Source organism: Grampus griseus (assembly GCF_964374135.1).
Source record: "Grampus griseus genome assembly, chromosome: 9".
Lineage (NCBI taxonomy): Eukaryota > Metazoa > Chordata > Mammalia > Artiodactyla > Delphinidae > Grampus > Grampus griseus.
In genome coordinates this window covers 11,700,058-11,724,703 of record NC_139003.1, presented here as the reverse complement: position 1 = coordinate 11,724,703, position 24,646 = coordinate 11,700,058, and the positions used below count along the sequence as shown (strand labels likewise).

The window sequence follows — 24,646 nt, the reverse complement described above, 5'->3', positions numbered from 1 at the left end:
ATTCCTCTTCAACTGGTGGCAGGGAAAAGACTCACAGAAGTTCAGGTTTGCTAGGCTCCTAACCATGATGTCCCTTCCCTGTGCCCATGCTCTTTCCTCACAATAAGACAAAACTCAGAAAGCAAGGTGATACCAATTGTTAGCGGGCAATGAGGGGTTATGAGGACCATTCGGCGCTGCTAGTGGGAGTGCGTAAATAGGTGCAGCTATCTGGAGAACCACCTGACATTAATTATGTACATACCTTCTGACCCAGCACTTCCACAACCAGAAGTGATGGTAAGAGAGACCATTTTGATCCCTGGGCCAATCTATTCTAGCTATCAAAGACAAAGTAACATTGAATGGCCGTTGTTTCCAAACACATGCCACATCTTGAAGGACATCACCATACCCCTAAAGAATATGACTGCCAAGTCATTTCCTTAGCGGCTCATTTATGAGATTTTTTTCCTGGCATGCCATAGGGCCAGTAGTTTCCTGATAATGCAATTAATTTGAGAAATCAGTACATACCTTGATCATGTGTCCCTTGCGGCAACTTTCATTTAAAAATTGATTCCATTGATCTAAGAGATATTAGATGGGTCTAGAAATCAGATACTCTGTGAGCTCTCAGACAGTGATGCTGGCTAAGACACTGCTGGCAGGAAAGAGATCCGTATCTAGAATATGTATCATTCTCAGTAAACACAAGACACTGCCCGCTCAAGAGTCAAAAGGATCCAGTGTAATCATTATTCTATCAAATGGTCTCCTTGAGAGACGGTACTCAATTAACGGTCTCAGTATTCAGTCTGCTTTTGAAAGGTCGGCAGCTGCAACATTTAAATCACTTATGGTAGGAAGTGTATTTTTTTTAATTTTAGCATATACTTTATTTTTTTTTTATTTTTATTTTTTTTCTGTCCGCGGGCCTCTCACTGTTGTGGCCTCTCCCGTTGTGGAGCACAGGCTCCGGACGCGCTGGCTCAGCGGCCATGGCTCACGGGCCCAGCCGCTCCGCGGCATGTGGGATCTTCCCGGACCGTGGCACGAACCCGTGTCCCCTGCGTCGGCAGGAGGACTCTCAACCACTGCGCCACCAGGGAAGCCCTATACTTTATTTTTTATTAAAGTATAGTTGATTTACAGTATCATGTAGGTTTCGGGTGTACAGCACAGAGATTCAGTTATATCTATTCTTTTTCAGATTCTTTTCCTTTACAGGTTATTACATAATATTGAGGATAGTTCCCTGTGTGATTTTAGCATATACTTTAACATCTCAGGGCATGAGTCAATGTCAATGTCAATGGCAGTGATAGGAAGTGCTTATTTAGTAAAAATCCCCACCTCATTAGCCAGCACACAAGCACTGGAGCAGCAGAGGACAGGAGCTGGCTGACATCCATAGAACAGGTCATCCTACCCTCTAATTGTTCAGCGTCTGCTCTGTGTCAGATCCTTTGTTACAAGCACTAACGTGAGACACCAAGAACCAAGCATTCTGTGTTCACATCCACTGGTTCTTTCGATGGCTCTCCTCCAGACCTGCTGGGTCAGATATTCTAACCTTGTTCCTCCCAGGCCCTGGACCAACCAGCCAAGAGATTTACCACTGCTCAAGAGCCCATGGTGTATCTTTACTTCAAGTCACTTTTCCTTCCATACAAAATTGATGACCGGGTATACTGCTTGTAGCTTTGCCCACTGAGAATATTCTCCCCCAGCTGTTTTCCTAGAGTACCCCTGAGTGAAGTTCAGGCGTGCCAACCGTCTACCTTTAGCTCACAAAAACAAACCGAGCCAACTAATCTGTGAAGCACACCTGGGTTTATTTCCTCCGAAACCTAGATATAGGAACTCCCCCACCCGTGAGGCTGTAGGTCCAATCTGAAGGGGGGGGGTTAAGTGCAGCCAAAGTAGTTGACATGGGGTATGAACCACGTGTTTCTGTACCATAAGCCCTCTGGAGCCAGTTGGGTCCAATTTCAACTGTGCTATTTCCGTTGTATGAAGGATTGCTGCTGTACCGACTCAAGTATATCATTTGTGGGCCTCCCAATGCCTAAGTCACAAGAGGGAACTCTGGTTTCTTGGTGTTTCCTGATCAGGTATTGGGTCTCTATAATGCCCAAGTGCAGCTTTTCAAATAATTAGTTTTCTGCTGCAGAGAGTACAGGTTTGCTCCAGAATGCTATCGGTCTGCTCTGCAACTCTCCTCCTCAGGCTTAGCAGAGACTACACTCAGGGTCCTTAATCTACCACGGATCTCTCTAGCACCACAGGTTCTACCAAGCAGTATGGCCAAAATAAAGGATTTATATTAGCTCGGGCGGCCATAACAAAATACCATAGACTGAGTGGGTTAAACGACAGAAATTTATTTTCTCACAGTTCTGGAGGCTAGAAGTCTGAGATCAGGGTGCCGGCATGACCAGGTTCTAGTGAGGGCTCTCTTCCTGCCCTGCAGCCACCTTCCCGCTAGCACATTTTTTTTTTTAACTGTTTTACTGAAGGGTATGTCTTCTGGGCTTTCTCAAGCAACCATGTCTCCTGATTCTCTGGCCTTATATGATATATCCATTCTGACATGTCCACCTCCCGGAGTCTTTTTTTTTTTTTTTGGCCACATTGGGTCTTCACTGCTGCACGCGGGCTTTCTCTAGTTGCAGTGAGCGGGGGCTACTCTTTGTTGCGGTGCGCGAGTTTCTCATTGGGGTGGTTTCTCTTGTTGCGCAGCACAGGCTCTAGAGCCCAGGCTCAGTAGCTGTGGCACACGGGCTCAGTAGTTGTGGCTCGCGGGCTCTAGAGCACAGGCTCAGTAGTTGGCGGCGCACGGGCTTAGTTGCTCCGCTGCATGTGGGATCTGCCCAGACCAGGGCTCGAACCCGTGTCCCCTGCATTGGCAGGCGGATTCTTAACCACTGCACCACCAGGGAAGCCCCTCCCGGAGTCTTCTGAATCCTTCCCAGATACTCTGGCCAGACAGTTTGACCGTATCCACATAATCTTTAAGTCACCACATCTCCAGACTTCAAGGAACCATACCAGCAGAGTTTCAAACTGCTTACAAGTATCCTTTGCCAGAAGGCCTCTATGGTAGGCAGCTTCCAAGATCCCCAATGATCCCTGCCTCGTGGTATTCATGCCTTTGTGTAATCCCCTTCACTTGAGAGTGGGCAGGAACTATGTCTTGCTTCTAACTAGTAGAACATAGCAAAGGTGATGAGATGTCAGTTATCAACAAAGGTCACATAAGATAGTGATTTAAACCTTGCTAATAGACTCTCTCCCTTGCTGAGTTGACGAAGCAAGCTGCCATTATGGAAAGGCCCACATGGCAAGGAACTGAGCATAACCTCTAACCAATAGCCTGGAAGGAACTAAGGCCCTCTGTCCAACAACTCACAAGGAACTGAATCCTGCCATCAACTACACATGCTTGAAAACAGATATTCCCATAATTGAGCCTTCTGACGAGAACTGAGTCCTGACTGACACTTTGATTGCAGCCTATGAAAGATCCTAAAGCAGAGGACCTACCTACGCTGTGCCCAGGATTCCTGACCCACAGAAACTGTGAGATAATAAATGTGTGTGTGTTTTAAAGCCATGACATGTGTGGTCATTTGTAATGCAGCAATAGATAACACACCCTCTATGTCAACAAACTCTAACCTTATACTCTGTCTTCTGTGGTACAAGACAGTTAAAAGCATTTCCACACATGTTCTCCTCATTCCTGCTGATAGACACTGTCAGCGCTTTGATGAGTAATCCTTCCTTCCCAGAACAGAGACAGTCCTTCTTTGCTTGGGCCAAGCTGATACTGACTCTATAGTTATTGGCTAAAAGCAATGAAGAGATGTAGAGGTAGATTTCAAGAGGAACAAGGCGAAAACATCCATCTCAGGTGCATAGCCTCTAGGCAAAAGGAGTCTGCTCTTTTCTAGCAACGTTCAGAGGTTCAGGGTTATCTTGGGGTAAATGTTCTCATTTGCATCTACCCAAATCTCTCCATCCCAAGTCTTAGAATCCATTCACTCCTTGTGAGTATCCTGACTTTATCATAGGAATCTTGCTAGGGTTGTGAATCCAGTTCTTTTAAAATCTGCAACCATGACAATAAAATCTTGGGCCTGATTTTCAGTATACCTGATTTTCATTAGGTGTACTGAAAATTGCAAGAGATGAGGATCTCTTTAAACTGCTGTGAACACTTTCTGACTTTGAAATCATATGCTGAATTAATCATCAACTTTCTTGACCCTGTCACTTCCTCTAGGTTCCTATGATTAGTAACTACAGGCCAGGACTTCCCTGGTGGTCCAGTGGTTAAAAATGCCTTCCAATGCAGGGGACGCAGGTTCGATCCCTGGTCGTGGAACTAGGATCCCACATGCCGCGGGGCAACCAAACCCACATTCTCTAGAGCCCGCATGCCACAACTAGAGAACCCGTGTGCCGCAACTACTGAGCCCGCGTGCTCTGGAGCCCGTGCACCACAACTAGAGAGAAGCCTGTGCGCCACAATGAAGAGCCCCGCGTGCCACAACTAAGACCCAACGCAGCCAAATAAATATTTAAAAAAATAATAACTACAGGCATCCAATGCCACACCCTTACAATTACCCTCATCCACATATTATTCAAACACTGCCTATACAGCATCCCAACCTCCCAAAAGTTAAAGTCCAAATATTTTAATGCTACAGTAGGCCAGGAACTATCTTCATCTCATTTAATACTGACAGTGGAGTTCTTGTTGCCCTATAGCAGGTGGATTGATACAACTCTGGAATCTCACCTTAAGTGAGGAACTGAGATATGAAATAGGAGGAAGAAAATACAGAGTGAGCTGATGAATAGGTTTCAACTGTGGACAACTGGAACCCAAGTATGCTCCAATCATTGAAGTTGTCCCACTTGAAGGACAAAGAGTTGGGGTCTTTTTCCATTGGCTCCCCTCCACTGTTGGCTGATAGCTATTTTCCCAGAGCATTAACTCCCAGGCACACTGTGCCCCTGCATTCCAAGAGATCCTCCAAGGGTCAAGTTGCAGGTATCTGCAGCAAGAAGCCTTAGAGTTACTGCCAGTGTCTTGTCCATATCCCTCGGATCCTACCATTTCTGACTGTGCTGAACAATTCCATCCACCATTATCTGTATACATAGGGGAAACTCAGTTTTTCACCTGTGTAGGGAAAAATCCAGACGTTTCCTCCTCTGTTTTTCTCCTGTGTGTCTCCTTTATTTTTACACTACTATCACACTCACACAGAACGCTTCTGTCACCAAACATGCGGGGGTTTCCCCACACCAAGCAATTCTCTGTGACACCAGCTGGGTGTCCTACAATTCAACTTAATACTGACACCATCTACTCAGAGATAGAATCCCATCTCACAGGTTAAGGGATCAGTTCCACCAGATTCTCCCACCCCAACTTCAGATGCCAATCACAAGCCCATGTTGCCACCTGTGCTTCTGACTGATCTTCTATCAATCAGAGGTTCAATTAATTTGCTAGAGCAGCTCACAGAACTTAGGAAAACAGTTTACTTGTTTACTGGTTTATTATAAAAGGATATGATAAAGGATACAGATGAACATTCAGATGCAAGAGATGTGCAGAGCAAGGTATGTGGAGAGGGGTGCAGAGCCGTCTCCAGGGACCACTCCCCCAGCACCTCAAGTGACCACCCACCTGAAAGCTCTCCAGACCCTATCATTGTGGGTTTTCATGGTGGCATCATTACACGGGCACAATTGATTGAATCATTGGCTATTGGCTATTGATTCAACTTCCAACCCCTCTCCCCTCTCCAGAGGTCATGGCAGGTGGGACTGAAAGGGCAAGAACCACGGAGGACCAAATATATTATATAATTATATAATATATTATATATGAGAAATGCATTTTCATCTAAATGACCAAATATATTTTTCTTCTAAACCACAGTACAATCTGTATCTCTGTGCTGGTAGGTTTTTTCCAGAAATACAGAAGACCACTCCGCCCACACACACGGCAGCCTGGAAGCGCTGGGTGGGAATGCGAACTCTAACGACCCCGAGGAGCAACCTTCAACCAGTGACCGATGGAAACTGACACAGATCACCTGTGCTCTTAAGCCTCTCTGGGGGGTCATAATTATGAGCGCCCGCCCTCAGGATTAAGCGTCTGTCTTCCACAGTGGTAACTGGCTTCATAATGACCCTTTATTACATTCCTCTGACTCTATTAATAACCACACTCCCTTGCCTATGTTCCCTAAATTTTCCAGAAAGCTAAAAAATACTTCCATTCAAATCTTCATCTCAAAGTCCGCCCGTGGGGGAACATAAACTAAGGTAAACATTTCACTGTGTTAAAGAACAGTGATGGATGAGGACAGATGACTAGAAGACCAACAACAACTCCTAGGAAGGAAGGGAAGAGAAAGAAAACTGTTGCATCACATCAGACAGTTCCGCCATAAAATGGTTCCAAAACATTTTGACATGACTCTTTCGGTGTAGCCGCTGGAGCTAAGGTCACATTTTTATGGGACCTAACAACAAAACAAAAATAAAACACTAAAAGTTTAGTCATTTATTAGGGTCAGAAGTGGGGTGAGGGTTAAGAGGAGAAATCATTTTGAAGAAAAACGATGTAAAACCTGGAGCCAAAGTGTTACCCAAAATGTACACATGAAAAGGGCCACAAATCACAGAAACGAAATACCTGCAACACCCAACAATATCAGAACCACGCAAGAATTCTAGTTCTGGACCGGGAAGCCAGGGGTCCAGGAAACGAGTGACGTAAATGCTATAAAACTGCTAGACAGGGACAGGTGACTACTGAGGGGGGAGAGACTCCCGGGATCAAGATGAAACTCCAAACCCAAACTGTGAAACACATATAGGAACTAATCATCAGGGAGTTCCCTGGTGGTCTAGTGGTTAGGACTCAGCCCTTTCACTGGGTTCAATCCCTGGTGGGGGAACTGAGATCCTGCAAGCCACAGGGTGTAGCCAAAATAAAAACAAAAAACAAAACAAAACAAAAACCCTCATCATCGGGCATACAGTGTCAGTTAAGCGAGATGAATAAACTCTACAGACTTCCTGTTCAAATTATATCTATAGTCAACGATACTACACTGTACACGTAAACATTTGTTAAGAGGGTACATCTCAAGCATTCTTGCCACAATAAAATTAATTCTTTTTAAAAAAGAAATCAAATGCCAACCTATTATTAAACTAACAGAACTATCTTGAAAGAGGCAGAGTTTTCTAAAGAGGCGGAAGCGAAACAATAAGTGCTAAACAGGAAAAATAACCAATGAGAAACCTTGCAAATACATATATGTACTCACCGAAGTTTTCAAAGTGCAAAGGAACTGTGAAGTTGCCTCAATAAATTAAATATTTGTAAATTAAAAGACAGTGTTGAAGAATTCATCTAGTGCTACAGAAGAGCTCTGTATCAATTTATGCCTTTTGCTCCAGGACCCTGTCCAATTTAGCGTTTGTCCCATATTTTAATTTTTTGACTATTTGCATTAAAACATGCCAGGATGGGCTGAGTACTTTCACTTTGTATTCTGACTTCTGCCAAGGTCTTCTGGGCATAAGTCACAGTAGAATGTGAGATGTTCCACTGAAAACCCAGCTGGCTATTCCCTACAGTTTCCAGAAATAGCAGGACTAATACCTCTTTTTAAAGGACAATATCCAGGGAACTTACTTCGAAAACAAAGTGTACTCATAAATGAGTGGCTTGGGATCACCGGCTCCTTCCAGCCTTGAGTGGCAGTAGGAAAGAAAACAACGCTGCTGCTCTTGCCATCTCCACCGGGCAGAGCATGGCTCATGCTGCGGCATGAGATTTGCAAGCGGGCTTCAGGCCACCAGTTGGTGAGAACAGTAGGGGGGCAATGAGAAATTATAGCTTAGGTGCAAAGTGTACAGGAAACAGAAGCTGAGCAGCTCTGCCATGGAGCAAGTAGAGAGGCGTCTGAATGCTCCTGCTATGGTACTTGTGTCATTTTTCTGTCCAGTATACATCTATGAGTACTTATTTATTATTTGACTTTGTGTGTGTGTGTGTGTGTGTGTGTGTGTGTGTGTGTGTGTGTGTGTGTGTGTGTGTGTGTGTGTGTGTGTGTGTGTGTGGTACGCGGGCCTCTCACTGTTGTGGCCTCTCCCGTTGCGGAGCACAGGCTCCGGACGCGCAGGCTCAGCGGCCATGGCTCACGGGCCCAGCCGCTCCACGGCATGTGCGATCCTCCCAGACCGGGGCACGAGCCCATGTTCCCTGCATCAGCAGGCGGACTCTCAACCACTGCGCCACCAGGGAAGCCCAATTTCTCCTTTTGCTCCTTCTCATCAGTCATACTTTAGATATGTTTGAATCTTTTTTTTTTTTTTTTACGTTGTGTTTTATGAGCATTGCACACAGGAATTCTTATTTTCTAGGTGTTTTCCTGGCTCGCTTGAGGGTAATTTGAGAGAAGGACTTCACTATCTAGTCACTCAGCTAACTTAGCCAGAATCCATTTCCATTAACCATCTTCAGCAGAGTTAACAGTCATATGATGTTTTTCTTTCTCCTAGGAGAAAACAGCACTAAAAAAATCATGGCAAAATAACCTGGTCACTTTTTTTTTTTTTTGGCTGCGTTGGGTCTTCATTGCTGCACACGGCCTTTCTCTAGTTGCGGCTAGCAGGGGCTGGTGGCTTCTCTCGTTGCGGAGCACGGGCTCTAAGCGCGCGGGCTTCATTAATTGTGGCACGCAGGCTCAGTAGTTGTGGTGCACAGGCTTAGTTGCTCGGCAGCATGTGGGATCTTCCTGGACAAGGGCTCAAACCCATGTCCCCTGCATTGGCAGGCGGATTCTTTACACTGTGCCACCAGGGAAGCCCCAACCAGGTAACTTTTAAAGAACTGGAAGCAGAGGCCTGGTAACAGAAGCATCTTTAAGACTCAACCTCCTACCACTCAGGCTTTTGCTTCATCTTAATCCAGCAGCTCCGGCTGTCTGGCTTCCTCTTCTTCAAAACTAACGTTTCCCTGATCTAAGCTGTCGTAGGGGAATTCCTCTCCATCCTCCCTGCTGGCGTCTCCCTCCTCCTCTCCAGGATGCATTGAATCAAATTCCCCCCTGACACGTCGTCGGTCAGAGGCTGGACCTCCTCCGCCGGCTCTCCCCCGCCGATATGTTTGAATCTTTGATGAACTACTTAATAAATGAACCTAAGTTGCCTACAATTATGCTGAATGTTCTGGTAAGCAGTTTCTGTAAATTTTGATTACTTTTGTGGAAAATATACACTGTATAATCAAAAGATTAAACAAATGGCGCAAAAAAATGTTTCAGCCTATAAAGGTTTTAGTAAATTACAATGATTGAAATGCAACTTAAAAATACGAAAACACTGTCATTTAACCCTACAAAACTAAGGGAAAAAACCTAAAAACTAAACCACGTGTACTCAATAGTACAGAAGATTTAATTTCCAAACTTAAAAATTATTCTTTAGAGTATCTCAACTTCTAAAAAGAATATTTTAATAGAGTTAATATTTTTGATTGGGTAAATGTATATTCACCCAATGAAATAAAATAAATACCCTCAGTGAAATAAAATTAAGAAATGGAATCATGCAGAATTTGCATTTTGTGGAATATTCAAAGAATTATGGACAGAAAAAAAGAGTATTTGAGTTTTGTCTTATAAAATATTTTGAAGAAAACCTTTCTGAATGGAAGATAAAATATTTACATAATTCACTACCAAAAAAGTTGGAATTGAGAATATCCTCCCTTTAACAGAATTTGCTAATGCTCAGCATCTATAAAGACTATTTTCTTAATATTCAGAGGAAAACCAATTGAAGGTGTCAACAATTTCAAATGTATTAGCCATAAAATGCAACTTCAAATAATATTGCAGGCAATTTTATGAAGATAAGAGAGATAAAAAGATACTGAAATATATATTATTCAGAAAAATACCAGTGACATAGTATTAGAAATATATATGACTAATAAGTTCATTAAAGTACATGAATATACAACAGGAAAATTGTTTATGTTATTTTTAATGTTCAGTGAATCAATACAAGGAAGTAGTTTTTATTTTGCTTTAGAGATCAAGGATAGGTAGTTTTTAGAAAGACTTTTTTAAAACACTTTTTGGGACTTCCCTGGTGGCACAGTGCTTAAGAATCCGCCTGCCAAGGCAGGGGACACGGGTTTGAGGCCTGGTCCAGGAAGATCCCACATGCCATGGAGCCACTAAGCCCGTGCGCCACAACTACTGAGCCTGAGCGCTTAGCCCGCGAGCCACAACTACTGAAACCTGCGCACCTAGAGCCTGTGCTCCGCAACACAATGAGCCACCACAACGAGAAGCCCGTGCACCACAATGAAGAGTAGCCCCCACTCGCTGGAACTAGAGAAAGCCCGCGCGCAGCAATAAAGACCCAATGCAGCCAAAATATAAACTAATTAATTCTTTAAAAAGTCTGCGAGACAGTTTTAAAGATATTATTGCTGAAAGTTTTCCAGTTTTTAAAAATATATAAAATATCATATCTAGAGCCCTTTCTGAATGTCAAGCAGGACAAATTTTAAAAATAATTATAGTCCAAACTAGACACATAGTAGAAAAAAATTCAGTAAACCAAAGAAACAGAGATCATCGTAAAACTTACCAAAGACACAATAAAAAAGGATAACTACTAATGAATGACAGTGTATTTCTCATCAACAATAATACCAGAAACAAGAGACTGACAAATCCAAATATTTAAAGTGCTAAGGGAAAACAGGTGTCTCTTTTACCTAATCAAATTCTCATTAAAATAAGAGCAAAATAAAAATATATTCAGACATACAAAAACCAAGAGAACCCTACTCATGCAGGAACAGTCATCTGAAGATTAATAGATAGCTGCTGAAAATCTTTACCAAAACATATAAACACCAAATCAGAGAGGCATGAACTTACAGGAAATAGACAGTATGGAAGATGGAAACTCGAAGAGACAATAGTAACTTCATGTATATAGCAAGAGATGGACATTACTATAAAGGAGCATTCAGAGGGGAGAAAACGACACAAGGAATTTTAAAATATTATAGTGAAAATGAAAACACTCAATGGAATGGTTGGAAGACAAAGTCAAGGATATCTCCAGAAATGAGAACACAACGCTAGAGAGATAAAAAAATTTTAAAGGCCAACATTGAACATTAGGAATTCAGAAGAGAGAGAAAACAAAGTAAAAAGAATCATTAAATAAATGATCAATAGATTGCCCAAAGTGGAAGATGTACTTTTCCAGATTAAAATCCCAATCCAGTGGGTAAAACAGGCATGCAGCAAAGAATATCATGAAACGAAAATTCAGGACACTATGGACAAAGAGAAGGTATTTCATAATTCCAGAGAAAGAAATGTAAATTAAACACAAAGGAACGAGATTGGGGTTAGACTCCTCAACAGTAACCGTGGAAGCTGGAAGAAATTCCAAGGGAAAACGTATCCCAACTTAGAGTCCTATTCACAGCCCTACCATTAATCAGGAAGTTAGAATAAAGATATTTTTAACATGCAAATTTGAAAAAAGAAAAAAAAAAGGATCTCCCATGCAAACTGGTGACCTAATACAAATAGCCAGTTATTTCTCCAGCAAAAATGAATTTACAGTATTCAGGATTACCAAAGAATTATAATTCAACGTCTACAACCATGGTGAGCCACGTGTAAGCCCCCCACAAAAATGGAGAGGATAACTCTTTTATAGCGGGGGGGGGGGGGGGGGGGAGGGGGAGGGGGGAGGAAGTTAGGAGGGCTGTAGTAAACAGAGAGTCCTTGGGTTTTCATTGGCTGAGTTGTGACTGCCTCTCATTGACTAAGCTCTTGCCAGGAAAGAAGAGGAAGTCTTTCTTCTTCCTGTTGGGCTCTGCTATCATCATGGGGTATGCGAGCGCCCCCTTCTGGCCTCCTGACTCTATTTTAATTGAGGTTTCTCTTCATTAATTTTTACAACCCTTTCTCAGGAAGCTATTGGAGTATGTGCTCTGCCAAAATAAGGGAGTAAACCAAGAAAGAAGAAAACATGGGAACCAGGAAAGAGAATTCACCGTAAGACAGAGGCAAAGAGAATCAAGATAATGAGTAGGGGAGAGTCTAAAACGGCAGGTGTGAGCAAGCCTAGAGAGAACCAGTCCAGATTGGAGCAGGTAGAAAGGACCAAGGAGATGTGTCTACAAAATATAAAACACCTGATATAACTGAGCATATTGAAAACCATGTGGAAGTTTAGGGTCAAATCTGGAATGAGATGGTGACAAATACATAAAAAACTAAGAAACAAAGTCCCTTTTCATTGTCCTAAGGAGAACAAAAATATGCATGTGAAACAAAAAGTAATCACAGGGTATCACATGGCTCAACTACAAACTGTATTTGCATTGTCATAATAATGTAAAAATTGAATATCATTTTAACCAATGTTATAAATGTATGGGCAGCATGAAGGTTAGGAAGTATCTGTGAGAGAGAGAGAGAGAGAGAGAGAGAGAGAGAGAGAGAGTGTGTGTGTGTGTGTGTGTGTGTGTATACTAAGCTGGGGTGTGGAGAATGAAATAGAGATAAATCCTCAACTTCCAAACTGGAAGTCAAAAAAAATGCCCAAAACTGGGGGAAAAAAATCAAGAGGTAGCAGAATAACTAAGTTATTTAGAGACACGGACAAAAATATCAAATAAAATAAAGGATGGGACTTCCCTGGTGGCGCAGTGGTTAAGAATCCGCCTGCCAATGCAAGGGACACAGATTTGAGCCCTGGTCCGGGAAGATCCCACATGCCACAGAGAAACTAAGCCCATGAGCCACAACTACTGAGCCTGCGCTCTAGAGCCCACAAGCCACAACTACTGAGCCCACATGTCACAACTACTGAGCCCACGTGCCACAACTACTGAAGCCCGCACACCTAGAGCACGTGCTCTGCAACAAGAGAAGCCACCGCAATGAGAAACCTGCGCACCGCAATGACGAGTAGCCCCCACTCGCTGCAACTAGAGAAAGCCCGCGCACAGCAACGAAGACCCAACACAGCCAAAAATAAATAAATAAGTTTTTTTAAAAAATTCATAAAAGAGATGAAAATGGCTTCCTCTGAGTAGGGGAAATGAGATGGTGAGGGAAAACGGGGTTTTTTGTAAATGAAAAACCATGTAGAAATATGATTCTTTAAACTATGTGTACATTGAGAAAAACTAAACTAGGGCTTCCCTGGTGGCGCAGTGGTTGAGAGTCCGCCTGCCGATGCAGGGGACACGGGTTCGTGCCCCGGTCCGGGAAGATCCCCCGTGCCGCGGGGCGGCTGGGCCCGTGGGCCATGGCCGCTGAGCCTGCGCGTCCGGAGCCTGTGCTCCACAACGGGAGAGGCCGCAGCGGTGAGAGGCACGTGTACCGCAAAAAAAAAAAAAAAAAAAAACTAAACTAAAAAACGTGACCTAATTACATTATTTTTTCCTGTGTCAAGGTAACTGTTTACAAGATCACTAAATGAGATTAGCTGTACCAGGAACAAAGAGAGGCTGATTTATGGTCATACATACTATACATTAATCTTGGCCTCATCCGGCCAGGGCCCTCTACCCAACCACTGTAGGCAACTTGATCAGTAAACATACAGGCTGACTCAGTCAGAGGCCTACTTAACATGAAAAAACATACCATGCCATTAAGAGGAAACACCTTTTATGCCTGTGATAGCTATAAACACTGATCTTCTCGAAGGTAGGGCCCCTGTGTTTCATTTCTGTATCCCACGTGCCTGGAATACAGCACGCGCCCAAAAATGTATCAATGTGTGCGTATTCTACCTACGCAAAAACATTCTCAAAGAGGAAATCATAAAGTTACAAAATATTTAGAATCACGTGACAATGTACTACACATCAAATTATACAGGGTTCATGTAACATGGTACTTAGCAGTAAATGATACACTTCTTTGTTGAAAAAAATAAGAAAAACTGAAAATCAGTTTGTTAGGTGTTCAATTCAAGAAACTTTAAAGAGGTGACAAAATAAAACTAAAGGAAGATGGAAAATTATATTAAAGATAATTGAAGAAGGGTGGCGCAGTGGTTAAGAACCCGCCTGCCAATGCAGGTGACACGGGTTCGAGCCCTGGTCCAGGAAGATCCCACATGCTGCCGAGCAACTAAGCCCATGCGCCACACCTACTGAGCCTGCGCTCTAGAGCCCGCGAGCCACAACTACTGAGCCCATGTGCTACAACTACTGAAGCCCACGCACCTAGAGCACGTGCTCCGCAACAAGAGAAGCCACCGCAATGAGAAGCCCGCGCACCACAACAAAGAGTAGCTCCTGCTCACCGCAACTAGAGAAAGCCCGTGCACAGCAACGAAGACCCAGTGAAGCCAAAAATAAATAAATAAAATAAATTAATTTTAAAAAAAGATATTGAAGAAATTAATGCAACAGGAATCAAGGAAACAATGGATGATATGCAAAACCCAAAACTGAATGTTCAGGATAAGGGTCGTATATCTACTTAAACAAGCAAACCTCTACACAGAAAGCAACAAGAAAAGACACAGACAATATGAGAAAAAAAAAAGGATGGAATAACTATAGTACAGCAGAGATTTACTAGGTGAGGTTTCCAAATCTTCAAGGAAAAGATAATCCTTACTTTAAATAAATAGTTTCAGGGCTTCCCTGGTGGCGCAGTGGTTGAGAGTCTGCCTGCCGATGCAGAGGACACGGGTTCGAGCCCTGGTCTGGGAGGATCCCACATGCCGCGGAGCGGCTGGGCCCGTGAGCCACAATTACTGAGCCTGCGTGTCTGGAGCCCGTGCTCCACAACAAGAGAGGTCGCGATATTGAGAGGCCCGCGCACTGCGATGAAGAGTGGCCCCTGCTTGCCACAACTGGAGAAAGCCCTCGCACAGAAACGAAGACCCAACACAGCCATAAATAAATAAATAAAGCAAAACTGTCAACAAGTAAAAATAAATAAACATTATTAAATAAATAAATAGTTTCAGAGACTAAGAGAGAAAGCTACCCAACTCATTTTATGAAATAATTATGTCCTAAACAATGGCAGTACAAGAAAACAAAGTTAAAAATAAATTTGAGGTAGTAGATGCAAGAATTTAAATAGAATATTAATGAATTGAATTCATCAGTATATTTTTAATATATTATGATTCTAGCAAACACTGCTAGTTTTTCCTCAATATTCACTTTCCTCTATCCAATGTAAAAGAAGTTTCAACCAGACACATAACTACCTACAAACAGATTGCATGTCTAAGCCTCCTTTGCAGACAAATGTTGCAATATGACTAAAGCCAGCCAGTGGTATGCAAGAACTGCTACTCTGTAGCGTATGGGAGTCTTACTTCAGGGTCATGTCAACCTCTCTCGTCTCTTCTTCTTTGCCCTTCTTCTACACTACCACCCTGACTGCAGATGCCACCGTCTTGAATCTGAGGCTGAAGGCCACACCCTAGAGATGGAGGAGCAATGACCTGAAAGAAGCATTGTCCCTGAGGACTTGGTGAAGCAAAGTTACCGTCATCATGGACCACTTCATCATCGCGGACCAGACTTTAATATAATAGAGACTAAAGCTCTATCTTGTTTAAGCACTGCTTGTTATTGCTGTCATTGTTATTATGTAACCAATGACTTTAGATAATTACCATTAAGAACTGTAAAATGTCAAAAAAGGTTTTCTTTAATAGCATATCTGAACCAATTATAAAATACAACTAAAGGGCTTTTATTTGGTGCAAAATGTTTACGATTCCTTCTTTGCTTTTACAAAAAATTTTAAAACAACATATGTAGAAATTAGATATATAAAAATACTGAGTACAGTGGTCATTGCTGAGTCATGGAATTATGAGTCCTTTTTATTTAAAATGTTCTATATTTTTCATATAAAAATCATTATTAATATAAAAACTATAATTGACCACATAGTATATTTTCATGGAATCTCAAGTAAGCAGAGTTATAGCATGCACACTGGGGGGAAAAGAAACACAGAGCTTATTACATGATGAAATGGTCATGGTGACATGAAGGAAACAAAAATCTTAACAAAATCAACCATGGGGATCTCTAGAGTGTAATAAATTTGAAATGTAAATCCTGATGATCTTGTAATAATCAGTCTAGATTACCACTTGCCTCTGTATCTAGTATGATAAAAATAGAAAGAAAGAAAGAAGAGAATGTCCCTCTGCTTTTTACTTCAGTACAAAAGACGGCTGAAAGATGTGGCAGTTTCTGTGGCAGGAAACAGAAACCACAGGAAGAAAATGCTCCTCTGAAATGCTATGGTGGTTTTACTGCTGAAAAGAATCTGCTCAAACTTTTTTTCCAGAGCCGCTACTCACAGCAAAATCACTCTGCAAAGCTTGAATAAATTTGGAAGATTCACACTATCCAATTTCAAAACTTATCATAAAGTTATAAAACTTATTATAATAGTGTGTTATTTACAAAAGGATAAGCACATAGATCAACAGAACAAATAGTTGAGAAGCAGACCCACACAAATATAGACAACTGAGTTGTTTTTATTTTAACAATTTCATCAGGAGTTTATTTTTGTATTATATGAAGGAAGGCTAACTCCATTTTACTCTAAATTTTTCAACACTTTCTTTTCCTTACCTAGTTTCTTCTTTCTCACTGATGTGAGATTTAATAAATAATCATTGTATTAGTCAATACAGTTTTGGTCACACTATGGCAATACATTAACTCTAAAATCTCAGTAAACAACTGATTTTTGACAAGGGTGCCAAGGCAACTCAATGAAAAAAGAATACTTTTGTCAACAAATGGTTCTGGAACAGTTGGCTATCCATGTGCAAAAAGCAAAACAAAAACAAGACAGAGGGCTTCCCTGGTGGCGCAGTGGTTGAGAGTCCGCCTGCTGATGCAGGGGACATGGGTTCGTGCCCCGGTCTGGGAAGATCCCACATGCCGTGGAGCGGCTGGGCCCGTGAGCCATGGCTACTGAGCCTGCGTGTCCGGAGCCTGTGCTCCGCAACGGGAGAGGCCACCACAGTGAGAGGCCTGCGTACCGCAAAAACAAAACAAAACAAAACAAAAAAACAAGACAGAACAAAACCCTCCACACATTCCTCACACTCTATACAAAAGTTAAGTCAAAATGGATCATCAACCTAAACATAAAAGGTAAATTATAAAACTTCTCAAAGATAACCAAGGGGAAAACTTTTTGTTGCCTTGGGACTGGCAAAGAGTTTTTCAATATAACACCAAAAGCATAATTCATGGTATAAAAATTAATAAATTGAAACTTATCAAAATTGAAAACTTTCATTCTGTGAAACACATTATTAAGAGAATGAAAAGCTAAACCATGGACTCAGGTTTGAACATTTGCAAAGCACAAGGTGTTAAAGATCTTATAACTAGAATATATAAAGAATTTTAAAAATTCAACAATAAGCAAGCAACTCAATTTTTAAAAAACAGGCAAAAATCTGTAAACACTTGACCAAAGAAGATATACTTATGTCCAACTGGCATATGAACAGATGTTCAACATCACTAGTCATTAGGGAAACGCCACTTAAAATCACAATGAAATACCACTATACATTTTTTAAAATGACTTAAAAACAAAGAAAACACTGACAATTTAATTTAGATCTTGGAAGAGGACACTAGTTGAAAACTGGAAGATCCAGATCAAGCCTACAGTTTCACTAAGAGTATTGTAACTAGGCTAATTTATTAGCTTTGATCATTGTCCCATAGTTATTTACGTAAGATGTGAGCATATGCGGAAGCTGGGAGAAGGGTATATGGGAATTCTCTGTACTGTCTTTACAACGCATCTCTGCGTCAAAAACAACTTCAAAATCATAAGTTAAAAATATAACCAAATAAACTGGACTTTTTAAAGCCATTCTTTCTGTCCTTAACGGTACAGCTTTCTTCATGAGTTTTCCTTGGTTAGAAATACACTTGAATACATCAGGATATATTTAGCAAACTGGATATGCCATTTAGGTATTGGTCCACCAGTTTTACTTTAAAAGATCACCTCTTCGCCTAGAAACGTTACTTCCCCCCCACTTTAGCCTAACTTTGGGAATTCCCATCAACAACATTCTTCTTTCCATTGCAGGAAGCAACACTGCCAGCAGCTATGGCAAGCACAGCCTCTTCTAAAATGCCTTTGATGATTGCAGCAACATGGATGCAACTAGAGATTATCATACTAAGTGAAGTAAGTCAGAAAGAGAAAGACAAATACCATGTGATACCACTTACATGTGGAATCTAAAGTATGGCACAAATGAACCTATCTATGAAACAGAAACAGACTCACAGACATAGAGAACAGACTTGTGGTTGCCAAGGAGGAAGGGGGTGCGAGAGGGAAGGGCTGGGAGTAAGGCATTAGCAGATGTAAACTATTATATATAGGAGGGATAAACAACAAGGTCCTACTCTATAGCAGAGGGAACTATAGGCAATATCCTGTGATAAACTGTAATGGAAAAGAACATAAAAAAAGAATGTCTATATGTGTATAACTGAGTCACTTTGCCATACAGCAGATTGGCACAGGATTGTAAATCAACTATACGTCAATAAAAAAAATAAAATTAAAAAGATGCCTTTGATGATGTACACAGCCCGTGCTCCTGCTGACTACCTCTCTGCAGCAACCAATGCTGTGAAACCCGGCCCCCAGCTGAGGTTACTCCAGTCCTGTGTCTCCTTCCTTTGTCCTCTGTCTCCCACCAGTGTTTCTCTAACAGAAACACAAAGAACTGCTGTGTTTTCATGCAGTCTCACTGTTCACGTTCCCACACTTGATTTGGGCATCAGACCTGCAAGAGTTCAACACTTACTGGGTGGTGGAACTGCCATTTCTCTGCCTGTCTCTCATTATAAAGAACTTCTCTGAAATTTTGAATTCACTGGTCTGGTCATTCATTCACCAGCAAGTATCTAGGTACTGGGGTTAAGAGCTAGGAATGAGCTACAGTTGTTAATAAAGAAACAACAAACCCCAAACGGAGTCACTTGTGCTAAGTCCCACATCAGCAAACCAAGACTTAATATCTAACCTAATTGCAGTTTCAGCCTCTCTCAGGAATGTGACCTTTAACCAACAGATCTGGAATTACCTGGTCAGCACTAGAGGGGTGACCCCCACCTTCCCCCCCCAAAAGGAAGGTGACCCTGCCTGAAACAATCCACTCTTAGGAAGAAACTTCCCTTTTCTGCCCCCTCCTGCCTGTAAAGTTCTTCCATTTTTTACAGCTCCTCCGAGCTCCTTTCTACTTCCTCGATGGGATGCTGTCCAATTCATAAATCATTGAATAAAGCCAATGCGATCTTCAAATTTACTCAGTTAGAATTGTATTTTTTTAATACAGTGATGAGCAAAACAAAGAAAAACAGAGGCATCGAACTCTTCAGAGAGTGTATCCCATGATCCCTCACACTCTTGGAAGCCTGGGTCAGCAGAAATGGAAGAGAGCCAGTGGCAAGGAAAAGCCTCTTGAAAACCAAATCAGAGGTCCTGAAACACTACAGACTGACTTGTACAAGTGGGTGGGAACAAGCAGAGAGGAGCAGTTGTTTATTATTGTACACTGTATTCGAGGGAAACATTTGGAGTTCAAGAATAGAGATTTAAAGATGAGATGGTAAATATCATAACAACTTGTCCAAAACAGGCCAGAAAACCTTAAGTTTTCACCTTGTTTAAAAGAAGTCCTAAGTAAAGGGAAAACCAAATATTATGAAACATTTTGGAGACATCTCACACACCAACCTTCCCTTTATTAGAATTACTTCATTATCATTACTTTAGAGTTATGTTCACTCATAAAAGTTACTTTACTCTGAGTTGAGAAGTCCATTTTATCATCATGTGTATTGTGCTTACATTTTAAAATCAGAAACAACTTCCCCAAGATAAAACTGATTCTTCATCTCTTTTGGTTTTAATATTCCAAAATAGACTAGGTGACTTGGGGTATTATTTTTACCCTATGTTGATTTGCCTACCTTGTAAAGGAACAAGGAACTTTTCCTTCAACCCTTATTTTCCCAGTGATTTGTTTAAAATGAATGGTAAATGTGTGTTTGTGTGCCCACAAGTGTGTGTGTGTACAATCATTTTTATATAGAGATTTATTATCTCTCAATTTGTTTTGTAAAAGAGGCTTGTCTCAGAAAATCACTGTCTTCTTGCTTTACTATTGTGATATTGTGATTTATAATAAGAAATACATTTGGTCTTTGCCCCCTTTTCTGGCACAGAGCTCCTAAAACCCTTGGAATTTCCTCAGTGAGATCAACAAAAATGCCTTTGTTATGTTAACAAGGTGACTTTTGGAACACACCTAAGGAGGGGGACTGATTGCCAGGAAAACCAACTGTGAATACAAGGTTGGAACTTTCAGTCCCACCCCCAGGTTTCCAGGAAGTGGGGAGAGGCTGGAGGTTCAAACAATAACCAATGGCCAATGATTTTATCAACTGCACCCATTTAACAAAGCCTCCATTAAAACCCAAAAGGACTGGGTCCAAAGAGCTTTCAGACTGGTGAACACATGAGGTGCTCCGGGTGTGGCACCCCAAAGGGGGCGTGGAAGCTCCATGTCCCTTCCCACAACCTTGCTCTATGCATCTCTTCCGTCTGGGTGTTCATCTATGATCATAACCTATTATAATAAATCGGTAAATGTAAATAAGCTGTTTTCTTCAGTTCTGTGAGCCACTCCAGCAAATTAACTGAAACCAAAAAGAGGGTCATAACTCTAACTTATAGCCAATAAGTCTAGGTGACAACCTAGACTTGGGACTGGCATCTGAAATGGAGGGCAGTCTGGCGGGACTGAGCCCTTAACCTGTGGATCTGATGTCATCTCCAGGTAGATAGTATCAGAATTGAGTTCAATTGTAGGGCACCGAGACAGCGTTGCAGAATTGCTTGCTGTGGGGAAAAAAAACCACACGTGTTTAATGACCAGAAGTATCCAAAGGAAAGTGTTCTGTGTGAGCAGTGAAAAAAAAAATCTCACAGGTGGGTTTTTTTTCCAACTCAATTATTCTTCCCTTAAGCCCTGAGGGCATCGCAAAAGACCATCAGGATAAAAAGTTACAGTTAAGCCAACCCTGCCTTCAGTCTTTGGTGCACACAACAGGATCCACAGGGGTAAGTAGTGTAACATAGTGGGTAGAACAAGGACTCTGGGACCATGGGACTCAGGTTTGAATCCCAGCTCTCTCTCTCTCCTTCTCCGTCTCCCTCTCCCTCTTTGACTTTGGACAAGTTATTTAGCCTCAGTTTCCTCCCCTGCAAAATGGAGATAATAAAAGTACCTTCTTCAGAGGGTTGTTGTAAGGCTTAAATTTCATGATAGGTATAAAGTGTTTGGACAGGGCCTAGCCCATAGCTATAAATATCTGAAGTTATTATTACTTTCAATCAGTTCCCTGAGGTCACACATGAAACGCAGTTATATGGTGACTTAGTGGACAGATGGCTGACTTAACTAGAGCTATTAAAGAACACAGCTCTCAACACTATGTTAGTGATTTATAAAGGAGCGTCTACTCAAGTTCCTCCCTGGGCCCCAGGATTGAACTCACACACAAGTGCGTCCAAAGGACACACGGGAGAGGATTAGAAAACAACTCCTTCCATCATTTGCATCTCCAGATTTAGAACTAAGAGTCCTAAAATAAACAAATGGAGTAGATTTGGAAACGAGGCATCCACTGCTTCTTCTTTTGTCGTGAATAGTGGGAGATCTGCCCATCACATGCTAGGGAGACATTTTCCTCCAGACACCAAAGAGAAGCAACAACTCAGGATGACTGAAACCTGCAATCCCCCAGAAAATCAACTGTCACCATCTCGCATCATTTTGATGTGAATCGTTACAGGCACCGAATGCGTCCCTGGTATCACTGCAAATGGGTTCATTGTGGCTATAAATACAGCAGGATGGAGTCACAACAAGGCAGTTTCCACAAGTGGCAAGATCCTGCTTCTCCTGAGCGTATCCGGAAGAGTGCTACAAAGCTTCAAGATGCTAGAACTCACCTTCAGTTCAACATCCCCGCACGTGTATGATCACGACATTCCTCGTATATGATGCGTTCAAAGAAGTTTCATGGTCTTAAATGACTGTAGCCTCTGGTTTGCTGCCTGGCTTAGATTCGTCCACTTCGTGAAGACGGCGGATTTCTCCTACCCCCTTGTCCTCAAGCTGAAGTAGAGAATTTCTGGATGGATGCCCTGGTTTCTGTGACCATCAGTGTTTGTTTCCTTGGGCCACAGTGTGTTCTTCCTCAAAAACATCTACACTATGCATTGCAACCATCCTTTTTCTAGCCCCTCCTTCAACTCCACTAAGAAAAATTACTTCACTGAGACCAACGTGATCAGCCTGGTTCTTTTCTTTAACATGGGAATCTTCGTTCCTCTGATCACGTTCATCCTGCCTGCCACCCTGCTGATCATCTCTCTAAAGAGACACACCCTGCACATGGAAAGCAATGCCACTGGTTCCAGGGACCCCAGCATGGAGGCTCATGTGGGGACCCTCAAAGCTATCAGCTATTTTCTCATTTTCTAAATTTTCAATGCAGATGCTCTATTTCTTTCCATGTCCGACATCTTTGATATCAATAGTTCCTAGAATACTTTGTGCAAAATCATCATGGCTGCCTATCCTGCTGGTCACCCCATTCTACTGATACAGGACAACCCTGGGTTGAGAAGAGCCTGGAAGCGGCTTCAGCCTGGAAGCGGAGTTCACCTCTACTTAAGAGTGGACTCTATGATCCACACCCAAAGCACCTACCCCAACCAGCTCTGCCTTTCCCTCACCTAGATCTCTCTCTTCCTGCCTCCTTTCTTCCCCAAACCTGATCTGATCCTTTCACTCGATGTGTTTTTTGTACTGGAATTGGACCTTCATTCCCCTTTTGCTTCATGGGCACAATCTTAGTGATGCTTGACATATGCTTCACCTGAGTTTTCCATTTCTACCTCCCCTTTCTCTATCTAAAGCAGTGGTTCTGGACGCTGGCTATACATTAGAATCTCTAGGGGAAATTTTTTTTAAAAAACACCCATGTCCAGGCCTGACCCCAGATCAGTGAAGCCAGGATTTCTGGTGTTTGAACTTGGATAATTTGTTCAGTTCTCAAGGTGATCCTGATGTGTAGCCAGAGTTGATGTAGCCACCAAAATAAAGGAAGGCTTTGCAACTTGAACTTCTGGCAACTCCTCTCTTTCCCCATCCACATGTCTTTTAAACAGATTCAGATTATTCGGGAAGCTTTCTGAGTAACAGCTGGAAATGCATTTTATCTCCATCCTCCAAAGACATAATCTGAATAATTTGGAATATTTATCAAAATTAACAGTACATAAAATATCTTTCAACCTAAAAATTACTAAGAACTTTTCCCATAGATAAGATATGGTTTATATATATATATATATAGAAAAAAATATGGGCATGACGATGTTCACTGCAGGACTATTCATTAATGAGGGAACTCATATCTGAAATGGAAACTTATGCAAACATTTTTAAAGTGAGACGGATGCATGTGTCCTGAAATGAAAAGATCGCCAATATGTTGTTAAGTACAAAATGCAAGCAGATATTCTGTGATTCCATTTATGTTTTTAATGCAATATAAATGCTTCTTGTGTATATATATGTATATATAATGTTTCTAGAAGGATGTACCAAAAATGATTTAATATAGGACTTCTGAATAGTGGCATCAGGTCTCTGGGGATAAATGAAACATTTACACTTAATTTTATAGCTTTTTGCGTTTGAACCATTTAGAACATGTATGCACTAATTTCAAAATTTTAAAACATTTATAGTTTTTTTTAATTACAAAGAAAACTAGGTAAGTGAGCAACGTTTGAGGGAAAGAACCGTGTATCTTAATGAGTTGATTGAAACCATCGCTTTTTATGAAAATGCAAACCTTCAAAATCCTAAGTTAAACATTTCCACTTCTATCACTACCTTGTATTTTTCATTTTATTAGCTCAAGGGCTGCCGTGGAAAATCGCCAGCTTTCAATCCACTGACATGTCTAGATTCTCTGTCCCTCTATCAACCCCTCTTCACTTTCCTTCATAGCAGTTTGGAATACTGGTTAATCATACCCACACCCTTAAAAAGGTTTTCAGCATATACAGATGAAGTGAGATGATGTCTGAGATTTGCGTTGAGATAATTCAGCAGGGCAAAGGGGTAGAGAGGTTTTGATGAGTCTCATGTTGATGATTTTTTTCAAACAAGGTCTCAGGTACATGGCGGTTCTTTATACTAGTCTATTTCAGGGTATGTTTGAAATTTTCCCTAATATATTTTTTATATAAATGAATTATAAAACACTTTCATTTCCTGGTCCCTGTTTCCCATCATCCCCATCATGTGGAATAACTGCACATCTAGATGAACCCAACTATTTAACACCCCACATTTATTTCTTTTTAAAAAAAAATTTTTTTTGGCGGTACGCGGGCCTCTCACTGTTGTGGCCTCTCCC

The 24,646-nt window shown here is 41.6% G+C and overlaps 1 pseudogene across 1 annotated transcript; it reads left to right on the top strand.

Annotated features, from left to right (window-relative positions):
• Positions 1 to 149: 149 nt before the first annotated feature.
• Positions 150 to 22,953, top strand: LOC309826931 (taste receptor type 2 member 39-like; annotated as a pseudogene). The gene is made up of 2 exons: positions 150 to 192; positions 22,001 to 22,953. The product of its transcript is annotated as a taste receptor type 2 member 39-like (transcript).
• The last annotated feature ends 1,693 nt before the right edge of the window (positions 22,954 to 24,646 follow it).